The sequence below is a fragment of the Herpailurus yagouaroundi genome, unplaced genomic scaffold, assembly GCF_014898765.1.
Source record: "Herpailurus yagouaroundi ecotype Mexico unplaced genomic scaffold, PumYag 161, whole genome shotgun sequence".
NCBI lineage: Eukaryota > Metazoa > Chordata > Mammalia > Carnivora > Felidae > Herpailurus > Herpailurus yagouaroundi.
Window position 1 is genome coordinate 6,358,029 of NW_024412402.1, and position 17,300 is coordinate 6,375,328.

Consider the following 17,300-nt stretch of genomic DNA (forward strand, 5'->3'; position numbering starts at 1 on the left):
CCCAGAGCCTGACGCGGGGCTCGAACTCACGGACCGCGAGATCGTGACCTGGCTGAAGTCAGACGCTTAACTGACTGCGCCATCCAGGCGCCCCGGGATGATGAATTTTTATCCTGGAGCCCCACCATGTTTGATGGGATCAGGGAGATCTCTCTACCTCTAAGCGCCATCTGGGCCCCTGATATCATCATTAGTGAGTTGTAAGTGTGCTGGGGTGTATTTCTACGGGGCTTAAACTGCTTGGACTATTTATGCCAGTTGTCACTTTCAGTCACTGTTGCTGTCTTTTGTTTCTTAACCTAAAGAGGATCATAGTGTTGGGAATATTCCAGGTAGAAGTACTATGAGTTGACATCATTTAAGATACAGATTTAATTACAAATGCTTGAGGTTACTCATGGGTTATGTCCGTTGCAAAAGTAGCAAGTGAATTATCTTTTGAGGCTGTCATTACTGAATCCATCTTTGCCAGAGTAAATGACGTCATGGGAAATGTGATTCTGTCTTTTCACTTCTAGACTAGTCCTGAGTATCACAGCCACTACCATCTCATAATCAGTTCTGTTCATGTATTGAAATGACTAAGGCCTTCTCTGTAACAGCGAGGTCTTCTTGTGTTTCATATAGTGTGGACATTGAATGATCACCCGGCCTCCCCTATGTCTATGTGAACTCATCTGGGACCATTAAGAATGCTAAGCCTATCCAGGTGGTTTCCACATGCAATTTAGAGACATAACGCTTTTCCATTTGATATGCAGAACTGCAGCCTAACTTTCAGTAGCATCCTGCACACGGGTAAACCGTGAGCGGCATAGTCTGCCAATGGGAAAATACTCTTGTGCTGGGTTGGCGCACTTAGGTGAAATTATATCATGCTGTCTGTGAGGTTTATTTTGTTCTTGCACATAGTTTTTACAAATCGAAATCTTTTCTTACAGCTATTTGGCTACCATTGTAATTTGGACTGAGTACAGTGTTGTGCCCAGATATATTGCTCACTGCTGCTCTAGGTTTGGGAATACAGTATTAGGCCTCCTCTGCCACTGAGAAGGTTATAGAAGTGGTAGGACCAGGTCCATCATTCTATGGATAATGGAGTGCAAACTATAAATTCACAGTTGGTTGTTTTGTTGTTTTTTTTTTTTTCACTGAGAGGGAGACTCTATTCCACATCCCTATCCCTAATTCAAAATGGTTGTGCTGAGCCCCATCTCAGTAAGACTGTACATGTGGGGGCAAGAGTGAAAGGAATAATTTGAGTTGGGAGTTGGAAAAGCGGGTGGTTATTGGGGCCTCTGTGTGTGGGGAAGTCCATTGTTTCTCTTGTTGTCAGTGGAAGATGTAGACCTGGCCTTCCGAGGAGCAGAGAAGACATTAAGCATGACAAAAAGGAATTTTTGAAGGACAGTGAGTGGGAGCTTCTTTCTGTGTCCTCAACATACAACATCCTGCAGAGCAACACTGGAGATTTTGCACAGATTCAGTTTAACGTAGGTCCTTCCTGTTCCTGTTGCCTACTTCTCTGCAGTCGCAAGCCTTCTCTGCTGGGCTCAAGGATCTCTGCTCTGTCGTGTATTCTCATTCTTTATCATCATCCAAAAACTGATGATTCAGGTGGCTCTGGAAGCCCCTTGCATTACAGCATTTCACAGACCGGAGATTCAGTCCCAGATCCTGGACTCCTACTGTAAGGATTCCATATGTGAGTAAAAAGAGAAGGGTTTCAGGCACCTGAACCACCCACCTTAGCAGGCATCCTCAAGCCTTTCAGGGCATACTAACATCCCCACTCCCAATTGCTGCTGAGAGGAGGGGGAAACAAAAAAAAAGAAAAGAAAGAAAACCCACATGCAGCAACAACAACAGAGTGGGAGAAGAGTGTCTCTTTAACGTTACTGTCCTGTTTTTAACTGAGTAAATTATTAATTAATTCCAGAAACAAATGCATAAAGCTATCATTAATTTGACTGTCTTGAGCAATTAGCTAACAAATCACCTACAGGATCCTCAGAGACTCCTGGTGGTTTCTGGATCAGAGAGAACAGCTGCTCTAAAGGGATTCGATGAGAACCCAAGCTTCTCGGAAGCACCACCAGGATGCTCTTGGCTGCATTGTCATGGGACAGTTTGTTCAGCAGGAGCCTGAGGGGTGGGGTGCAGGACAGCGAAACTGCTGTTTTGCACTCCAGAAGCAGCCATTCTCCCTTCCCTGGCCCTTCTGGCAAACTGTCCTGATAAGTGGTTTGTAGCAAGTTCATGCAACTGGTAGATACGCTGTCAGTATTCACTTCTGCTTTTCTGCACAAAGTCAGCTAATAGTGTTGATAGCTGGGTGGGGAGGAGTTCTTCATGCCAGGTAATGTCTGTGATTGACAAATAGAGACTACAGGCAGGTCAGGATGACACACGAGATGAATTCTCTTGGAAACAATCCTTTTGGATAAGAAGGAAAATTCAGACTAGCCTAGGTGCTATGGTTATGCTGGATAATCATACGCTAAGAGAGGGTGGTATTGAAATAAGCTATTATTGAGGGCACAGATGCCCCTCCATTGGTCAAAAGACGTTCCATGCAGCTTTCCAGCAAAGCTCTGGTTAAATCAGGGCCTCCTAGAAATAGCTGTGGCTTGAACGTGACTAATGTATAACTAACTCATCACAACTCATACCTTCCTGGTGGTGGAGTCTGGGTGTTTGCCTGTTCTGCTTGGTTTTTAGCAAAGCTGGCGTCGTGGCTTATTTGTCCACTTTTTTTTTTTTTTTTTAAGTGAGAGAAAGGGAGGGGAAAAAAGAAAGCTTTTTTAATTTCAATGAGTTTCTTGGCTAAGAGTAAACACCTCATTAATTTTAAAGATATCAGCCCACAAACATTATTAATGCAGCCCGAATAATGGCGAGCATTAAAGGGAAATGTGAGGGAGGAGCACGTGCGAGGTGGAACACAGTCACCTACCAAGCGCTCCGGAGAACGCTGCACACACCATTACCTACACTGCACGAAGGAGACAAACAAAGGCAAGAGGCAGGGCCGATAAACAGGAGTGCGCACGCACACACGCACACACACATACACTCACACTCTTTCCATAAAGCAGCCATTATTTGTAGTTACACGTCACCCTTTACCCTGAATATTAATTTGTCTTCCCAGTCGTGGCGAAAGGCTTTCTATGTAGTATGTCCGTTTTTAAATATGATGGACAGAGGCGTAAAACAGTGCTTACAGAAGGAGAAGCTTCCCTGTGTCTCGGGAACAGTGATCCCATCCCTTTGCTCTGTTCACCGCCATGCTTCCTCTGCATTTACAGTGTTTACATTGAGGTATGCCAGAGGTGGGCATCGACAGCACTGTATGCTTTTGGAGCTGTTTCCTGCGTCTCTTTGCCCTGGGGGCTGCTTTCCACCCTCGCCCTCTGGAACAGAGTAGGGAGAGAACCCTGAGTAGTCATAGATCATGTTTCATAGGCAGGGAGCCATGCCCAGAAGCAGTTATACAACTTTGGAAAGACTTAAAGTAGATTCAGTGGCTATCCTAGGTCTCTTGTCTCCCTTGGCCTCTCTCAGCCCCCATACCTCCGCACACCTGCTATGTGCCCTGATGGGTTCATGATCTCTTACTCCATACCAGTCATCCTGCTCTGAAGTTAACAACTGAGGCATCCTGGTGACCTTCGGAAGCCTTTGGGCAATGACGTGAAATTGAGAGCCCGGTTCTTTGCCAGCACTGGTCTGCCAGGGTCCTGACAGCAAAGGGCCATCTCCCTCCTGATCTAATCACCTGCATTGTCCCTGTCCAGGCTGCCCAGTGCAGGGGTGGAGACAAGTGGAGCAGACAGGAGGAAAGATGATCTAAATATCTTGTCCCTCTGGGCCTGATGTACATTGCTGCCATTACTACTAAATCAAGTGCTCAGGATTCCTGGTTAGCTCGAGCTAATGTGCAGTCATATCTGCTGGCTCTAGAACACGTATTGTTTATCAGAGGGCACTGCTAACACATTGGAGTCAGGCTACATTCCACAGCGGGCTCAGAGCATGGGCACCTTTTGCCTACAAGGAGGTCTGTGTGCAGCCTGGCACCTGCTCCAACAGCCATAGGAGGAAAGATTCCCTCCAATACATTATCGGACATGCTGCTTCCAGAAACAGAAGGGTGAGCATTCCATGTCTACGTGGCAGCTTTTTGTTTTTTTGTTGTTTAAAAAAAAAAAAAAAAAAAACGAGGGTAGAAGTGGGAGGAGGTAGGAATAAAATGTGAGAATTCATTTTGGATGGAAAAGGGTGGACAGCTGTTGGAAGAACTAAAGTGAGCCCAACACGCACATATACTCACAATGAGTGAGATGTTCATGCAGGCAGGGCTGGGAGCCTTCCCGGGCACCCCTGGAAAAATGCAGAGGGGCAATTGAGAAAGCAAGGTGCCCCATCTTTTCCTCTTTTTCTGGCATAGTTTTCTTTTATAGATTAGGTTAGAGTAGTTTTGTTGAGATATCCATTGAATGCAGCTCATGAACTTGAGAGAGGTTCCTTCTGAACTCCACCAGATCGGGAGGGGAGTGAGAGAATGAGAATTTAGAGCCCTAGAAATCATTCCAGGGTCACTCAAGCACCCTGACATCATGGACTTTGTGCTAACCCAGCCTGACCCATGGTCCAGATCCAACTCTGAGTCCGGAAGCTCTCGCTCCTGTGCAGGGATCTTACTTAAATGGCAGCAACTTTCCCATTCTTTCTGAATTGGGAATGGTGGGAGGGGCTTGGGAGAGGAGGAAAATGGGCTTCTGTATGAAGCGTGAGTCTGGGCGTCAAAAATTCCAGCTATGTCATAAAGACGGTCATGCAAAATTGAGTACTGGTGGGGTCTACCATCAAGGAGGCAATTAGAGGCTAACCTTGGGGCCTATTCCATCTCCAAGGAGCTCTCCACACACACATTCTGAATTAGATTGATCTCTTTCATTAACATCAATAGGCTCCAAATACCTTTGTGTACTTATTATTACCTGGCTTTAATGGATAATGAAATTGTGGCATAATATTGCTAACACCTGAAGGGTGTCTAATGGAGAACACGGACTGAAACTAAAGTGCTTTTTCTTCCCTTTCTGTGGAATTTAAAGGCACCAGCTCCTTTAGTCCATTAGAAATGATGGGCTCTAGGTAGGGGCAGTTCCACGGAGAGTGGTCTCACTGAGCTGGTGACATCCCTTCCCCCCCTAGCATCAGCCATCAGCTGGAGTCCCTTACTGTCTCTGGAATGACCCGCCGAGAGGTAGCCCTCAGGGGATGGATCTCAATAGGAGAAGCCCTATCTGTGATAACTCCATGCTCCCACCTTCTTGGAACTAAAAGTAACATTACTAATAAGACTCCAGTACAACGCAACGAACATCTCTTGAGCCCTTATCATGTGCCAGGCTCAGTGGCCCCACTGAGGACACAAGCATGGGTAAAGAGGGGCTTCTGCTATCCATCATGGGCCTGGGATGTTGCCCAGGGAGACATTGTGACAATGACCACAAAACCCAGCATTTACTTGACCCTGGGCACCATTTTAAGTTGCACATGTAATCCTCACATCTCTATGAGTTGGGTACTCTGAGTATCTGCATTTTTACAAATGGATGGATCGGGGTACAGAGAAGTTAACTTGCCCAAGTTTAAGTAACTTGCCCAAGGTTACAGGGTAACTGTGGAGCCTGACTTTGAGCCCCCAGTCAGTCTGACTCCAGAGACTATGTGCTAATCCTCTTTGATGTTGACATGCAACTCGGCTTGACATGGTCTATTCTAGTCCATTCTTTGGCGTTCATCCAACTGTGTGTTACTGGGCAAGTAACCTGTGCTCGTTTCCTAGGGCTTCCATAACAAAGTACCACAAACTGGGTGGCTTAAAACAACAGAAATTCATTCTTTCAGCTCTGGAGGCTGGAAATCAGGGTGTGAGCATGATTACTTCCTTCTGGGAGCTCCAGAAACCATCTGTTCCGTGCCTCTCTCTTAGCTTTTGGTGGCTGACAGCAACCCTGGGCTTGTAGGTATATCAGTCCAGGATCTGCCTCCACCCTCATGTGGCATTCTCCTTTGTGCGTCTCTCTTCTTCTCATAAGGACCCCAGTTGTGTTGGCCCACCCCACTGCAGTCAGCCCTCATCTTAACCAATTATATGTGCGGTGATCCCATTTCCAAATAAGGTCACATTCTTACCTTCCAAGAAGGACATTATTCAACCTGGACAGTCCACTACCCTCTCTGGCTCCCCCAAATTCATGTCCATCACCTATGCAAAATATCCACCCTCTCCCAACATCCCTAAATGTCTTACCCCATTTCAGCATCAACTCTGAGACCAAAATAACATCTAAATATAAACTCAGAAAGTCCCAAATCACATCGTCTAAATCAGGTACAGACTCTGGATATGGTCCATTCTGGGGCAAATTCCCTTTCCATCTTCAGAGTCTGGTTGCTGATCCCCTGGGATGGGCAGAAACCTGTCCTATTAACTCTTCTAATTCCAGTATTTAAAAAAAGTGTCTGACGCTGCGTTTATGGTCAGTTAATGTTCCTTCAACAAGAGAGTAAAGAGATTTGAAGATCAAATGAGATCATGAAAACAAACCATTTCTGAAAACTGTGATAAAATTAGAATTTCTTTAGGCTGCACTGGGCTTGCAGAGAAAATTAGTCCATAAGTACATTGCTCCTAAATCAACCTGAAGAAAAAGGAAGTCCCCTTGTTCTTGAAGAAAACCAAAGAGGGGGCCTATGTAGCTTTATAGTGTTATAAGCCAAACATAGGTGGCAGGATTTCTGCTTTATGTTACAGGACAGCTAATTGTCTGCCTTGTAGCCGCCATGTTTCCCTTGCACTTCCGGCTGCTGGCACTATCCAGTGACAGATATTCTCCTGACAGGACTGGGTACATTCTTGGTGGGGTCCGGTGCAAAGGGAAAATGTGGGACCCCCTGTTCATAAATTACGAGTTTCAAAATGGCACCAGCAGAGCCTGAAACCAAACAAGCCCTTGTAAGTGCCAGGACCCGGGAAGTTTCCCAAGCCTCATGCCCATGAAGCCCGCCTACCTCGCAGCCTCTTGGCCCCTGCCACACCTCTCCCCTGGCACTGTGGGGGACACATGGTCTGACAAAACTGAGGAGCCGTCTTTGGTTCTGACCCAGATTTATGTTCACTCTCTGCACCAGCCTCTGGGTGGAGAGGAACCATCTCAGCATGTGTTATTTACACAGGGGCTTTATTTAAAGAGACAACAGCCAATCTCAAATGTACCCAACATGTTCAGCAAGCAAAAGTGAAGTGCATTTTTAAAAAAAAAGGAAAATTAGGGGGCACCGGGTGGCTGAGTCGGTTAAGCATCAGACTCTTGATTTCAGCTCGGGTCATGATCTCACAGTACGTCGGTTTAAACCCTGCCTCAGGGTCTGTGCTGGCAGCACAGAGCCTGCTTGGGATTCTTTCTCCTCTCTCTTTATCCCTCCTCTCCCCTTCTCTCTCAAAATAAACAAACATAAAAAAAAAAAGAAAAGAAAAGAAAATCAAGGCATGCACCTGGGAGCACTTAAACTAGGACATGTAGGCACTTAGAATCCAGGGACTCTGCAACTCTATTCCCTTGACTCTAAGCCTAGGCTCTTCCTGCTTAGGCAGCTGCCTACTTGTACTTCCTTTAGGGCAGGGTTCTTACACTTACTGTTCATGTCGTATCTGCCATGAGGTCTGGGGGGGCGGAGGTGGTCTTCCCACTTCTACCCTCTAGCGACAGCAGGCTTGGTTGCCCCCCACCACCCCACATAGCCCAGGTCAGGCCCACAGCACAAGACCCGTGTGGACTCTGACCATGTGGCTCCCTTTCTGTGGCTCCCTTCCTACGGCCCCCAGCTAACCACTGCCTGGTGGGTCATGTCACAGCATGACCAAGAGAGCTGGAGACACACGGGTTGGTGACAGTTCATTTTGTTGTGGTTTTTCTTGTAGACTGTGCTTTGGTAGAAATGTGTTTTAACCAAATCATTACAAAGCATGAGTGTGGCTCTCATTTAGATATCTGCAGCCCATTATGCTTCATGTGAAAGACAACAGCCAGACTGCAATCCTCCAAATGGCTCCGGCCTACCAAGCTCCAATGAGTCGGGATATGCTCCCAGACCCAAAGGCTGGGGGACCCCTGTTATCTCCTGCAAGGTGGTAGGTATCTGGTCTCCCCCAGCCAAGCTCTTCCCCACCTCCGTCTCCTCCATTCCCGTCCTCTGCCTTGGCTTTCAGGTATCATTTCCTTGCCACCCCCCTCCTCCAAATCCAACAGCAAAGAGCTCAGAACATGCATTTGTTTGGCAAACTGATTGAACACCCATCATAAGCTAGGTATTATCTTTGGCCCCATGAGGAATGTTTTAAAGGTTGCTGCTTTTGCCCCCAAAGGGTCACAGAAAGCAGTCCTATCGTTCCCTGATGAAAATAGTTTGTGTTTATTAAAGACACTTCCTGTCACCGCCCCCAGAGAAGCGAGGTCTACAAAAATGGCAATGATAGAGCAACTTTCTGAGTCTCAAATTCCCAGCTACACAGCCCCGGCAGGAGCTCCGGATGCTCAGCCATCCTGCGGGGTGTCTTCAGTTATCTCCCCAACTTAGACCCACTTCGCCCCTTCTCCTCCTGCTCTGTGCCCCTGGAGACGAGCCACGGTCTCTCTGACCAATAGGAAGAGGGGATGGAGTGGCAGGAGATTGGAGAGAAGGGGAGAGTGAGGAGGGTGCAGATGAGCACTCCATTTTTCTCCCGGTGGAGTCACGTTACCACGAGGCTGGCTGTGCCCCTAAGGGGAAGCCACAGCTCCTGCTTGGTGGCCTTCTCCACCCAGCTTTCTCTCAGATTCTGTTCACATTCTCAGCCCTTGCCCCCTTCAGGACTAAGGACAGAAGCAGCTCACCCAGTCCTCCCAAATATCTGGGGCACTGCCCCCCTTCTTGTGGTTTCCCTCTGCCCTGCTCCTTGTAAACGGTCTCCTTGCCAAGCGCTCCACAGATTTCCCAGTGGTGCTATTTGTTCCTGCCCAGACTCTGACACATACACAGGTGCTAAGGTACTCACGTTCCACATAGGAAGACAGGCTAAACCAAAAATAGTACAAGATGTTGCCTACACGCTGTCCGAAGAAAAATGTTGGTGTGAGACCTCAATTTAAAACAGCTTCTCACTCACCAGCTGTGTAAGTTTGAAAAAGAAATTTAATGTCTGTGTACCTCGGTTTCTTTGTCTGGAGATGATAATACCCAGCCTTTAGTGTTGGTGTGAGGGTTGAATAAGAGCATAGGAAACACAGCCCAGTGCCTGGCATACAGCAAGTGGTAAATAAATAGAGGCTTCTTCTTATAATTATTAATAATATTAATACAAGTTCTACATGAAAGCTTAAAGGTTTTTTTTTTTTTTCTATTTTCTAAAACACAAAATAATCTCCATTCTTGAAACTACATAGTCATTTCACATTATGTAGAACTGTTGGGACTTCGGGGATCTCTTGGCCGTGGGTTTGGCCAAACATTAGTCCATCAGCTTATACCCTGTCTTCAGTAGACTCCATGGCCCCGGCCAGGTGGTGATTCGCAGGCGCCCACTGGTCTACGTCATGAGCCTGCTGATTCCCAGCATCTTCCTCGTGCTCGTGGATCTGGGAAGCTTTTACCTGCCACCCACCTGTTGAGCCAGGATTGTGTTCAAGACCAATGTGCTGGTGGGCTACACCGTCTTCAGGGTCAACATGTCTGATGAGATGCCAAGGAGCGCAGTGAGCACCCCTCTGATTGGTAAGCAGCTTTGGGGACACCAGACCTCCATGTTACAGACTCCCATCAGAGATGAGATGCTGCATTTCAGACAGGGGGCGCTGGGGGAGGGAGAGGCTCCAGAGACTCTAGCTGATGCCACCTCATTTGGTTCCTTCCACCAGGAGTCTTCTTCACAATTTGCCTGGCCTTCTTGGTTCTCGGCTTATTTAAGTCCATCCTATTGGTCACATTCCTCCATGATGAGTGCTGCAGGGAGCAAGAGTGGCCCCTCTCATGCCTTCAAGGGGACATTGACGCTGACGGGCCTAGAAGAGATCCCCAAGCCCAGCCTGCTGGGGTGACAGGTTTGTGAGAAGCCTCAAGGCCCTTACCCTATCTTGCTTTATCACTCTCCACCCTAGTTTCCGTTGGTGGAGCACCAGGCCGGTGTCCCGCTGGTTGAAAAGTGTGAAACACTTGCTTCTTAACCTCTGTGCTGCATCTGATATTACGGCTCTGGAGATCGAAGGCTGTCTACCACCTGCTGGCTTTCCAGAAGGCCTCCTTTTAGCTTAGAGGTCAGGCCCTCATTTGGCTTTCCTTGTTTTTGTTTGTGTTTTCCATTGCTTCTCGGCCTTTTGGCTGAGATCAAGTGTTTGTGTTTTCCAGTTTTAACCAGTACCTAAAGTGACTGAGCCTCTGACTCTAGAATAATAGAGCATACATGCACAGTTTGTATGTATTTGGGTTCCTATCACTTAATCTGAAAAAGTGTATGAATGATCTCAGAGCTCACTTTGGCCCCACATATACTAAAACTGGAACAATACAGAGGTTAGCATGGCCCCATGCGAAGATGATATACCAACTTATGAGGCTATTTTTACTGTTCGCTTGAAAGTTGCTAGGTGGGGCACCTGGGTGGCTCAGTCGGTTAAGCATCTGACTTCAGCTCAGGTCATGATCTCACAGTTTGTGAGTTTGAGCCCCGCGTCGGGCTCTGTGCTGACAGCTTGGAGCCTGGAGCCTCCTTTGGATTCTGTGTCTTCCTCTCTCTACCCCTCCCCTGCTTGCACTCTGTCTCGGTCTCTCTCAAAAATAATAAACACTTAAAAAAAATTAAAAAGAAAGTTGCTAGAGAGAGTATACCCTAAAAGCTCTGATCGTGAGAAAAAAAATATGTGACTATGCATGGTGATGGATGTCAACCAGACTTGCTCTGGTCATCATTTTGATATAAATATCTCAAATTACTATGCTGTACACCTGAAACTAATATGTTATATGTAAATTATATCTCAATTAAACAAAAAAGAATCATCCCAGCCTCTAAAACTCCAACTGAGTCAGTGGGGCTGGCCCCTCCCTCTCTCAGGAAACCTCCTGGGTAGATCCAGCCTAGATAGCCTTCCTCACAACACAGCTCTGCCGTGTTCTCCAGGGCTTCTTTCAGCACAGCCTCACTTGCCCTGAGCAGGCAGGAGAGAGTCCCCAACCCAATCCACTGCCCTATACCCCCTACAGACCTTCCTTGTAGTATGAGGCCGTCAGCTCCAGTGGGAAGTCCAGGGGCCACAGAAGCCCATTCTCCCCTCTCATGCAGAGCCCTCGGTCTGTCGAGAACACCAGGCCGAGTCAGAGACCCTGAAGGAAGTCTCGTTCCAGCTTAAGTCCATCAGCACCTACTTCTAAACCTGGGACCAGGAGGACCGACAAGAGGTTAAGTGGCTGGCCTTCCTGGAACATTTTGACCGACTGCTCTTTAAAGCGTGCCTCGTCGTGCTGGGGCTCTATGCCGTGAGCCTGTGCTCCCTCTGGGCGCTGGGGAGCAGCTTGTGAAGACTGGAGGCTGTTGGTCTCACCCAACATTCGCTTTCTCGGTACTTGGGGAAGGTTGCAAAGTTTTGTGGGGAGGTTGGAGGGGGGCATGGCAGGTTAAAAAGCTCCCCTCTTGCTGCCTGTTTTCATTCAGTGCAGGTACTCACACCTAATGAGGTACTGAATGGCCCAGGGCTAGTGCATTCATGGCGAACATGTCTGGCCATCTCCAGGTACACAGTGAAAAGGAAGCCCGCCTTCTCATTCCGTGCTACTCCCCAAAGGTGACACCATTAGTCATCTCTTTCAGAAACTTTCTAGGTACATACATACTTGTATGTTTTCGGGTGTTTGTTTGTTTGTTTGTTTGTTTTTGTTTTTAGTGTAAGATTCCTTCATCTCTCTGTTTTATCTTAGTCACTCAGGCAGCCGTTCAAAACCTTTACCGAGTATCAGTTAAGTCCTAAGCATTATGTTAGGACATGAGAGAACACAGAATAAGCCAGTCACAGATCATTCTTCACTGGAATGATTCCCGAGGTCAACCTTGTACAAAGCAGAATGGAAAATTGTCATCATGTCTGTATCCTGAAGCTCTTGTTCCCACTGGCTCCAACGAGCGCCTCTTCCCCGGTACCTCACCACAGTTGGACAGAAGCCGGGCTCCAAACCTTCCAGACCCAATCTAGCACAACCTGTAGTCAACGCAGACCATGTATAAGGCACTGAGCTGGGGGATGGGCTTCATGCATGCCCCTTGGGTTCAAGGAGATTATCATCTACTCTCCCTGTAGAATCAGCTAGGGCCGCCATAACAAAACACCACAGACTTTGTGGCTTAAACAGAAATTTATTTTCTCCCTGCTCTGGAGGCTGGAACTTTTCTTTGAGGCCTCTCTCCTTGACCCATAGATGGCTGTCTTCTCCCCGTGTCCTCAATGGTCTTTCCTCTGCATGTACATGTCTGTGTCCAAATTTCCTCTTCTTATAAGGACACCAATTATGTTGGATTAGGGCGTACCTTAACAACCTCATTTAACCTGAATGGCCTTTTTAAGGGCCCTGCCTCCACATACACATGCTGAGGTACAGGGCGTTAGGACTTCACCGTATGAATTTGGGGGGCAGGGTGAACACAATTCAGTCTGTAGCACTCACATGATGGTGGACGCTTGGCAAGTCAAAACTCTGCACGTAAGCTGGAAGGCCAGGACCCAGGGAATAGTTGTAGTCTGAGTCCAAACTCAACTATTTGGGAGGTGTCTGCTGGCAGAGTTCCCACTTTTTCCAGGGGCGTCAGTGTTCTGCTGAGGCGTTCAACTGACTGGGTGAGGCCCACCTGTACTCTGGAGGGTACTCTATTTCACCCAAGTCGACTGATTTAAATGTTAACCTCCCCTAAAGAATACCTTCACGGAAACACCTAGGGTAATGTTTGACCAGACATCTGGGTCCTATGGCCTAGCCAAGTTAACACACAAAACTAACCATCACAGTCCCAATGACCCCTTCGCCTCCCATCTCTGCCCACAGTTACTTGTCCGGACAGAAGAGCCCTGAGCACATGGAACTGGGGTAACTGGTCAACTTCTGGCTCTTACTCTCCAGTGGCCCAGTCTGCCATGAGTATAGCTCACCTTCTGGCAGTTCCATGGCCTCACAACCTGAATTCTAAGGTGGAAGTTCAGGTCTTCCACAAAATTTCCTTCCTCCCGTTTTGACTTTCTTCATTTCTCATGGCTTCTTATTACAGTCTTCTGTCTAGCCAGACTAACCTGCCTGCCATTTCCGTCCAAGCCTCTACTGTGAGTTGACATATTCTTTTGTTTCTCCAGTCTGTGTGCCATTGCGTCTGAGGAGCCTGCTCAAAACAGCCTCCCTCACCTTCTTCCCCTGAGCACCTCGTGACGGTCCCCTTTCTCTATCTTTACCCTTACCTTATTCTGTGTCCTTCCCCCTTTGAACATTTTAGGGCCTTGTGTGTGTGTGCATGTTTGGTGTGTGCACGTGTGTGTGTGTGTACATAGGTGTGTGGTGTGGTATATGTGTACAGGTGTGTGGGTGTGTACATATGTGGGATGTGGGGTGTGTGTACACATGTGTATGTGTGGTGTGTGCACACGTGTGGGTGTGTATACGTGTGTGTACATCGGTATATGGTGTGTGTGTGTGCGTGCGCACGTATGTATGTGTGGTGTCTGTGGTATACATGTGTGTGCACATCACTCATCACACAGACCACATGCTCCTAGAATAGCCATCCCGTTTTCTAGTTCCAGTTTATCCCCATCTCGGCCCGGGTCCACACAGAGCTTTGCTCATGGCGATTCTGCGCTAATTGTTGCAGAGCAACGCATTCTAGCTCGCTGCTGACATTGGACACATTTCGAGTGTGTTTTTCCAGGTCTGAGGGGGAAAATCTACCCGGGGTCAGACTCCCAGCCCCTCGGCATCCCTCTGCCCTCCGCCAGGGCAGCCATCGGGAGGTTGGCGGGCAGACCACGGTTGGCCGAGAGTCAACTCTCCTAACACTGCCAGCAGAGGACACGAAAGTCCAAAGCTGTTTGCTAGGAACTTTTTGCGGCACTAAAATTGTCTTTTAAAAACCCTGCTCCCCCATCCCCCTAAAGAAAAAGAATTTAAATTCAAACAGCCTTTACCTGCATCCTCCCTCTCTCATTACCTCCCAGTTAGTGCTCAACGCCAATTGTCCATGAAATTCCGCTGCTGCTGTTAATGAAATGAGGAACATAAGAAGTTTGTGAACAGGAAGTGTCCGTGCAAACCTCCACCTGTTTCCCTCCTCACTTCCTCCTCTGCCTCCGCCTGCTCAGTTAGCTTCTCGATCGATCCCTAGATGTCTCTTCACTTTCTCCACTGTCACGGGGGAAACGGCTTGCAGTGAACTCCCCGCTATGTTGTCTCCTTCCTTTCCAGTTGTCCTTGGGGAAAGCGTCTGGTTTTGGTCCCAGCTCCATCACTGTCCAACCAGGAGACCTTGAGCGTGATTTCTCAGAGCTTCGACTATGCGACACAGGTTGCTTATACTTACTCCACCAAATCACAGAACTTTGAGGATTGGAATGAAGCAATGTATTTAACAGCACTTTAAAAAGTAACTAATGCATCACAAAATAAAAATAAGACCTGCCTGCTGTCCACAGATGGACTGTACTCTTCAGGCTTTGGTGTGAGGTCTTTCTTCCTCTGCCTCGATCAGAATCCACTTACGAGCTCTGGCTCTCCCCAGAAGTGCCTTTATTCCAGGATCCAAGGGCCAAAGCCTGAAGCCATCACCTGCCTTCTGGCCAGGGACTTGGGTGGTGGGGCTGCCCAAGGGACGTCCCATTCCACTTTCCATGCAGCCTTCTTTCACTTCCTCCCTAGAGAGCATCTCCTCGGTCCTCCTCCAAGAGGCAGCCTTTCAGGAGCGAGGCCTGACCACTAAGCTGGGCCCCAGTGTGGACCACCTCCGTCCAAGTGCCAAGGGGCCCTGATCTCAATGTGGCAGCCAGGGATGCGTTTGAAGCCCCAGGGTCAGGTCTGCGTCCTGAAGCAGTGCCACTATTAACAAATGACATGGGACCCCTCCCCCTGGAAGAGAGTCCCTGTGCCGTGGGAGGAAGATAGGGCACCAGCAGCCTTTATTTACAGAACAGCTTTAGCTCAGCTCCTCCAAATGTTTAGAAGTTTCACGATTCCTGTGTCACAGAGGAAGGAAACTGAGGAACAGAGCAAAAATGGGATTTTCCCAGCTGTGACTGCTCCGACCATCTGCTGTTTCCCAGAATCTAAGGTAGTTTCAGAGCTCACCAAGAAATCACAGCTCCAATTTGGGGGACTTCACTGACGTCTAGAAGAAAGACTTAGCTAAGCACAGCCCCAGGCTAGACAGGCAGCCCTCCGTTTTTATGTCATTCTATCTCAGAATAGCTTCCAAGTCCGGCTGCTATGGTCTCCTGTAGCCTGTGCGGTCTGGTGTAGGGCCAATAATCAGGCCGTGGAGGGTCTTGCTCCCCTCCCGAGACACCCCCATCCCCCTCCCTGCTTGTCCTAGAGGGAGGAGCTGTTGCGGTTAAGGAAGCTGACCCCCTCACCCTTAGTCTCTGTGACCCAGCTTTGAACCTGGACAGGTCAGACCGGGAAGCAAACCAAAGAACTCACAGCTCCCATCCTGGGCACAGGCAGCATGGAGCAGCACCTGGCGGGATTAGACCCACCTCAGTGCAGCCTGGAGGGCCCCTGGGTCCTCTAACTTCTCAGGGATCTAAGTATACATATAAAGGCAAGGTTAGCAAAAGGAGGTGGAACTGAAATTTTTCGCCTACCGTGTGGCTCTGAGGTTTCTAGAAAATTTCAGATTTTGTGCTCAAGGTAGGGGATTCCTCTACCAATTCCTGGATGTTGGCTGATCATCCCAAGGTAGAGACCCCAGGTCCCCTGGTCCCCCCAGGAAGGAAGGCTATGCCTCCCTCCCTGCAACTCCCATCAGTGCCCTGGGCCCATCGCAGGCGTCTACCCTGTCTTCGTCCTCCTCCCTGGCTCACACTCCATCTCAGCAGCCAGAACCTCTCAGTCCTGAGTTATTTACCTGCTGAGACAGTAAGAGCTTCATAATTAGCTGAGCAACAGCATGGAGGCTTTTATGAGCAGCCAGGCCCCCCACCACACTCTGGTGTCCATAATTGAAATGACCCACGCGAGTGATTAGATTAGGGGGCTGAAGCAGCCCAGTGTGCCACCCCCACCCCCCTCCCCTGTCCTGTTGGGGGGGTGATGTAGTTAAGTTTGTGCTTCATTTGGCAGAGGCCATAAAGCAGGCATTGCAGCGAGGCTTTCTGCAGGGCTGGGGAGGCACTGCTGGGCCGTGGGCGGGCTCTGTGGCTGGTGACAGATTCCAGATATGAGGGGGGAGCTCCTCGCTTGCCCTTTGCCTCGCTGTCTCTGCATCTCCCCCAGCCTAGTGCCAGGCTCCAAAGACCTGGGCCTAGCGGGATTACCAGCCCTGCTCAGTGTCCCTAGGGTCCAGGGCTGCGTGTGGGCAGGCAGCCCCTGATGGGACTCCGCTCCTGGTCACCCTGCTCATCCTCCAGGATGAGAGCTCCAGGCCAAGAGCAAGAGGGTCAAGGTGCTGTCAGCATTCCCTTTTCTCCCCACCTCCCTGCCTAATCTTGGTTTCGCAGCTCTTTCCTGTACAAGCCTTCTTCAGCACCCCTGTCTCCTAACCCTACTGCTTCCCCCCACCCCGGGGAGTGGGTGTGGACACCACGGGGCTTTGGAGTCAGAAACATTTGTTTGTTCTACTAGAGCATGGTTACCCAGAGTTGGCATGGATTTGGTCTCAGTGCAAACCTGAAGGTCTGGTGGAGGCTGCCTGGAGCGCTGTCTCGAGACAGGTTTGGGGGCCCTAGGTGGGCTCTGTGGGAAAGATTGCTGTGATCAGTTGTGATGTCTGCCCCAGGAGAGGGAGGGGAGGAGGAGAGGGGCGCTAGGGGGCCCAGTCGGTTGAGTGTCTGACTTCAGCTCAGGTCAAGATCTCATGGTTCGTGGGTTGTCCCGGGTCGGGCTCTGTGCTGGTGCGTGGAGCCTGGAGTTCTGTGTCTCCCTCTCTCTCTGCCTCTCCCCTGCCCCTGCTCATCCTCTGTCTCTCTCTCTCTCTCTCTCTCTCTCAAAAATAAACATTAAAAAAAATT

At 48.8% G+C, this 17,300-nt stretch overlaps 1 protein-coding gene and 1 long non-coding RNA gene across 2 annotated transcripts in view; both read left to right on the plus strand.

Moving 5' to 3' along the window:
* The first annotated feature begins 94 nt into the window (after nucleotides 1–94).
* Nucleotides 95–7,330, plus strand: LOC121035409 (uncharacterized). The gene is made up of 2 exons (XR_005792870.1): nucleotides 95–200; nucleotides 1,337–7,330. It is a non-coding gene; the product is annotated as an uncharacterized LOC121035409 (long non-coding RNA).
* Nucleotides 7,331–9,623: 2,293 nt separating this feature from the next.
* The window catches only part of HTR3A (5-hydroxytryptamine receptor 3A), a 41,243-nt gene continuing 33,566 nt past the window's right edge, over nucleotides 9,624–17,300 (plus strand). The window contains exons 1-3 of the mRNA XM_040483064.1: nucleotides 9,624–9,828; nucleotides 9,972–10,154; nucleotides 11,393–11,508. The gene's annotated coding sequence lies outside the window, so the exon portion shown is untranslated. The remainder of the gene's footprint in view (nucleotides 9,829–9,971; nucleotides 10,155–11,392; nucleotides 11,509–17,300) is intronic.